This window comes from Scaptodrosophila lebanonensis, unplaced genomic scaffold (genome assembly GCF_003285725.1).
Source record: "Scaptodrosophila lebanonensis strain 11010-0011.00,11010-0021.00 unplaced genomic scaffold, SlebRS2 tig00000123-arrow-arrow-pilon, whole genome shotgun sequence".
Taxonomy (NCBI): Eukaryota; Metazoa; Arthropoda; class Insecta; order Diptera; family Drosophilidae; genus Scaptodrosophila; species Scaptodrosophila lebanonensis.
The window spans coordinates 341,603-348,348 of NW_022060581.1; the positions used below are offsets into that span (position 1 = coordinate 341,603).

The window sequence follows — 6,746 nt, forward strand, 5'->3', positions numbered from 1 at the left end:
ACTTGAATTCAATCTTCACATCTCCACTATTGTCAACAAGGTTAAGGGTGTACTTCGATTCATTTAACGCTGGTCTAAAGAATTGAATGACCCCGATACTACAGTTCTGTTCTGTAAGGTCTGTGCTTGAATACTGGTATTGAATAGAATCGGTTTTTAAATAATCTCTTCCTTTCCCAGCTCAAGCAGACTCATTTCTTGGGAAAATTTGGTTTTTATGAGTTATGGACAGTTCTTCATAATTAAAATCTGGGAAGTGAAGTGAAGCTTGATATGTGTCTGTTTATAAAGATAATTGAAGTAGAGCTGTTAGTTATGAGTTATGTAGTATAATATATAATAGTTTATAGATTTTGATGAAACCTAGATTATATGGAGTGCACAATTCATCATAATCGGTAAACTATATCTTATAACTGGTATCAGAATAAATATTACAACCAATTTAATTTTAGTTGATTGGCTCTAACGGAACAAACAGTTGATAAAGAGTATATCAGAGTCGAGCTAACACTACTATTTTACTCGCTTTTCCCCTTAAACTTGATTGAAGAGCTGCGATCACTGCTCATTGCTTTCAATAACAAATAATAATAACAATATGCATATAGTAGGCATATAAATCGGACAAAGCGGCCATAGATTGATCGCATTAAGGTGTTGGAACTCTGCATTGGTAGACGGCATACGAGTTGGCTTTTAAATTATGCCAACTTGCTTAGGTGATAAGCCAATTTGAATTGCCGTATCAGCAACTTTCACTTTTTGTTGTTGTTGTCTTACAGTTGCTGTGGGCAGTTGTTGTCTATTTTTAGATTTCCGTTGGCGGCTGCGCTTCTTTTACACTTGTGGGCTCCGCGTAATCAACTGGCTCGTTGGTCTAGGGGTATGATTTCCGCTTAGGGTGCGGGAGGTCCCGGGTTCAAATCCCGGACGAGCCCAATTGGAGTTAACTTTTTTTTCAAATATTAATTTTTTAAGAGCAGATTGTATGTAATATTACTGTTGAAAGCTTGTATGTTTCTTAAAATAATTCATTAGGATTATAAAGTGCATTGTTTCTTAACCCATAAAAATCTAAGATCCTGTAGAGTTTTTTATTTCATTTTAATGTTAGCTTTATTACTCAACACAACTTGGATTTATTGGTTTTGCATACATAATTGTATTTTATATATACATACTTGATTGCTTTTAAGCACTAATATATATTCTTATTGGTCCCCTGTAAACTGAATTAATTATTTTCATATGGAAATAAAAAAGAAATGGAAGGAAAATCGAAATACTCCAATAATGGAGTAATTTATAGAAAAATTCTAAATTCTTTAAAAAAACTAGAAAAATCGAAAAAAAAACTATGCTAATCAAATGGCCAGGGAACTTCACAGGATCAACAACGGGCCTTTTTTGAATATTGCCACAATATTTGATCAAAATCGTTGTGAAGTCTATAGGGAACATACATGCATACATACTTGTACTTCCATTTTATGCTTCAAAATAAAATAAAAAAAAATTAGATCATACCATTTACTTAGTGAGTTTTTGAGCCTGTACCCAAGCGAATACAACGGCTATATTATTTCATTATTCTGCAATAGGAACAATTTTGAAACACTCGACTTTTATGCCACAATATTCACATATTCGAAGAGAACTTTGATTTCTGGCCTCTATCCGAAATAGTTATTCTAGAAATGACTAAGCGCTGGGATGGCGCAGTCTTCTGAGTATAATATTGTATGTAATACGATAGTTCGATGAAACTAAAGTGAATTGTTTCAATGAATGTCTCTCCTAATATTCCCAATCTATCGACAGCAGTTCATGGTAAACTTTTTAAGAACGCATAATTATCAGAAGCTTTCCTCACTCGTCATTGGGAATGAAGTTATTGTTTGCCAGCAAAATGGAAATATTTCTTGATAGCTTGAATATGTTTCAGAATATAATATTATTATTATAAAGAAAATGGATTCTTTAATGCCATTTCAAGGACAATAGCATTTTGGAAAACATGTATATATTTCTTTCAAATTTAAAAAATATGGGTAATTAATCTATTTTTATTTTACCGATCCACAAAATCTGCTAGCAAGTACAGTTATAAGAAAATGGTCAATTTCTTGTACCCCAGCAGGTAAAATGGCACGGAACATGGGCGTAGCCAGGATTTAGTCCAGGGGGGGGGGGGGGGGGGGGGGTAAGATTTTTTGGCCGATTTTTTACTATCAAATTATTTCCACTATACAAAAAACACATGAAAAATAGGGAAAAAAGAAATTCAAAATAATGAAAATTTGAAATTTCAAATGCAATAAAATGTAAAAAAAAACTTGGTAAAAAATAAAAAGATTTGTGATCGTGGAACTAATATAAATTTGGTCCCGTGCGACATCGAGAGTGTAAAATTTAAGAATTTGAAATTATGTTTTCTTACATAAATGATAAATTTTTATATATCCGTACGGTTAGAAAAATATGTAATTTTTCTAATGGGTGCTGCTCTCAGTTAGAAAATCAATTTATAGTATCAACTCCAGTTAATTTTCTAAAAAGAAGCTTAAATAGAATGGGAGCCGTATCTGGGGTGGGGGCAGTTATCAAAAGAACGTTATGGCAGATAAAGAAATCTAAAATCATTTTGTTTCGACAGTTCAGAACTGAAACTGCATTTTCTGAACTGTTATACCAAAACTATTTTTAAGAGACAATAATGCACAACGTTTTAAAATTAGTCGCATTAATATATATTGCCTCAGGTTTCGATAAAATCAGCGAACTGTTGGCCGGAAAAACAACTTATTTGCCCCGAAACACCCCCCTCGCTACGCCCATGGCACGGAAGATTAACCCATTCCATAAATGATCGCATTTTCTTATTTATTTAGTGGGTCTTTGATATTTAAAGTCTGCACATAATACACATATATCTAATTTGATTTCAACATCTACATAGATCCTTTTAAAGTCTCACATTAGAAGTTCATATTTTCACATTAAATTATTTTGTTTGTTTTGTGTTTTCAATTCCGCTGTCTGTGCGTTGTGGTTGTGCAATTGGCAGCCAACAAAATGCGCTTCAATGGCAACAAAATGTGGCCAACAACAGTAAAAACAATGGCAACAACAGCAACAACAACAACAATCAATACAAGCGACTGGCAGGCAGCACTTGAATGAGAAATTCGTTTGGGTTGCTATACACACGTATGACATTAACATTGTTTGCCCCTTTTTGTTGCCACGCAAGCCGCCGCAGCATGCTCGCCACGCCCACCATGCCCCACCCCGCCCACTCTGTTGTATTCCCACCCAAAAAGAGCGCCCAAAAGCAACGCGCCAGCCATCAAAGTAATTTGTGCAAATTTTCATGCGCGACTTGACGCTCGCCTGCATTGTTGCCCGAAATGGGCAAAATGACATTGCCCGACTTGTTGGCTGGCTGGCTGGCTGGCTGGCTGGCTGGCTGTCTGGCTGTCTGGCTGTCTGGCTGTCTGGCTGTCTGGCTGGCTGGCTGGCTGGCTGGCTGGCTGGCTGGCTGGCTGTCTGGCTGGCTGACTGCCTGCCAGACTTGGCCCGACTCGCCCCGGCCGGGTCTGACTGGGGCAGCAATTGTTCGGCGCTACCTCTACCGCCACCCAAAAATGAGACAAACCAACAAGAGGCAACAACTTCTCCGCAATGCGAATACTCTTTGCTGTGGTGAGAGCTGTTTTCTCAAGTTGCTGCTAGAGTTGACAGGCATTTCTACATAACGTTTATCTCGATTCTATATAGATGAGTTTTCAGAAGGGCGAAACATTGTCCTCAACTTCTCGAATACTCTTAGCAATATTAAGCCCAGTTTTTTCAAGTTGCTGCTAGCCGGAGAGAAAGATTGTCTTCAACTTCTCGAATACTCTTAGCAGTATACAGTCCAGCTTTTTCAAGTTACTGCTAGAGTTGACAACCACCTCAATTTATTTAGTGGAGTTTTAAAAAGGGAGGAACATTGTCTTCAACTTCTTGAAGACTCTTAGCAATATTAAGCCCAGTTGAGACCACTTTAACTCGATTCTATTTTAGATATTGTCCTCAACTTTTCGAATACTCTTAGCAATATTAAGTCCAATTTTCTCTTGGGAACTTCTAGAGTTGACAACTGCGTTACCATGCTGCTAAGTTCGATTCTATTAATTAAATCCATAGCCGGAGAGAAAGAAAGAAACAGATAGCTCAAGCTTTTCCAGTTACAGCTAGAGTTGACAACCACTTTATTTTATTTAGTGGAGTTTAAAAAACATTGTCTTCAATTTCTTGAATACTTTTAGCATTATTAAAGCCAGTTTCTTAAAGTTTTAATTTTATTTATTGTCTATTTAATGGAGCTACAACCAGAAAGACCAAATATCTTCAACTTCTTGAATACTCTTAGCAGTATTCAGTGCAGCTTTTCAATGTGCTGCTAGAGTTGACAACCATTTGAACATGGCGTTAAGCTCGATTCTACATAGTGGAGTTAGAAGAAAGGAGAACCATTTTCTTCAAATTCTCGAATACTCTTAGCACTGTTAAGTCGAGTTTTTTCAAGTTGCTGCTAGAGTTGTTTTTTTTTTAGCTCGATTCGATTTAGTGGAGTATTAAAAAGGGAGTAACATTGTTTTCATCTCGGATATTATTAGTAGTATTAAGCCCAGTTTTTATTTGATTGTTAAGATCGATACTATTAATTGAAGCTATAGCCAGAATGAAACATTGCTGTAACTTCTCGTATACTTTTTTCCGTACTAAAGTATTTTGGAAGAAAACCTCTGATATGTACGAATAAAATTTGTCTTAGTTTGTTCAAACCTGTATGAAGTATCGCTTACTATATATACCCATTATATATAACGACTCTTGAAGTGTACACATACGCACGTCATATTTTTTAGAGTACTTAGGAGTAAGCCCAACAATAATTTTGAAGCTCTACTCCAACTTCTGTACAAAATGAAGTTTGCTTGAAGATGGTCAAAATAAAAACCTTTATCGCTCATTTCACTTAATTAACAGTTGATGTTGTCGTTAAGTCCTGATTCGTTCTTTTGCAGATTCAGTACAGTTAACAGCCTCTCAACATTCCAGGCAGGCAGTTCATCCGACAGATAAGTACACTTAGTGCTACCAATAGATCGGAAAATACTAAACCTTTCCAATTTTTTTGTTTTACATATTAAAGTAAAATAATGTTATACACTCAATAATTGATTATGTCCAATATTTGTAATACAAATTTCAAATTTTCTATTATGTCCAAGTGGCGACTGTACATACAAGCTTATGCTTTTCAGAAACTTTATGTATTCTTTCCATTGAAAAAAAAAACAAAGTATATTTCTTAATACCCATTAATTAAACAGAGTAACATATTCTTTATTTTAATGCTTGACTACTTACATATATGGCTGAAATTCTCAGACAAATATTTTTTTTAAAGAAATTTATTAAGCTAGCATTCTGCTAACTCGGACAAATGAAGTTATTTTTGTGAGTTTGAAAGCACAGTCGGTTTAGCATAGAGCCCAAAATTCTTTTTGGTTAAGGGTATGACAAGAAAACCACTTTGGTGGCGCAGAATAAGGTTCGGTGATGGTGGTGCTGGTGGTGCCAGTCGTCGCATGGGCGCAACTTTGTCAACTTCAGTCGACGCTTGAACGCCCGCCATCGTCCGGCGTCGTCGTCGTGTGGCATACTGTTTGTGCAAATTTAAGTGGCAGTAACAGTAACAGAAGCAGCAGCAGCCGCAGCAACAACAACGGTATGCATTTGTGGGACAAACTGACAGACGGACAGACAGACAGGCAGCCAGCCAGTTGAACGAATTGTTATTGTTTCCCAATTAATTGCGGCGGCGCACACGCAGACAGACAGATATATAGACGGGCCAACTGGCAGGACAGAAAGGCAGCCAACAGACCAGACCCCTTTGCCGTCTTGGCCGAGTCGTTTGAATTGTTGGCAGGTAGAGTCCGCATCCAAAAACCCACAGACGCCCACTCAACCAACTGACAAACCGACAAACTGTGTCTATCAGTGTTGACTGAACACATAAGTGATAACGGCACACATTTGACAAATGGGCTGCCAATACTCGTATAGTTCAGTTGACAATCAGTTAGCAAACTAAGCGTTGATGTGTTTGGCAACATTATCTGGTTATCTGAAAACATCCATCAATTGCTGCAAGATTCCCAAGCTAATGCCCAGGTCGATTCTGATGATAAAGAATGTATATTACGGGGATAAAGAATTGGTATTATACTGTTTACAAATATGACCAGCACACTATTTATTTTATTGCCTTTAAAGTAACCTCCTCCGGATGCAGTACCCATGGGTCAACGCTTTTTCCAATACTCGAAGCAGTCCGTTAAATTCTATTCAAGAATGACCCTCAGTACCTTCTTCAGTTCGGCTTCCCCAATCATCTCAACAGATCTGCTCAATTTATTATATAGTCAGAATGCACACGGAGCTTAATCAGCATATCAGCTTCATAAAGTGACCAGACTTTGTGTGTTATTCGTACAGTACATATAGCTCCAAAACTCTGCTCAGAGTAGTGATTGAAACAGACAGACGACCGACATCTCTCATATGTGGTCTACCATTCTTTCTTCTGGGTGTTACAAGCTAGGGATGTTAATCGAAGGAAAAACATCGATTTCGATGTCGATAACATCTATGATGAAAAACAATTGATGCATTGTAGATGCATC

The 6,746-nt window shown here is 37.0% G+C and overlaps 1 non-coding gene across 1 annotated transcript; it reads left to right on the top strand.

The window, feature by feature from the left end:
- Nucleotides 1-869: 869 nt before the first annotated feature.
- Nucleotides 870-941, top strand: Trnap-agg. The gene has a single exon. It is a non-coding gene; the product is annotated as a tRNA-Pro (tRNA).
- Nucleotides 942-6,746: the final 5,805 nt, after the last annotated feature.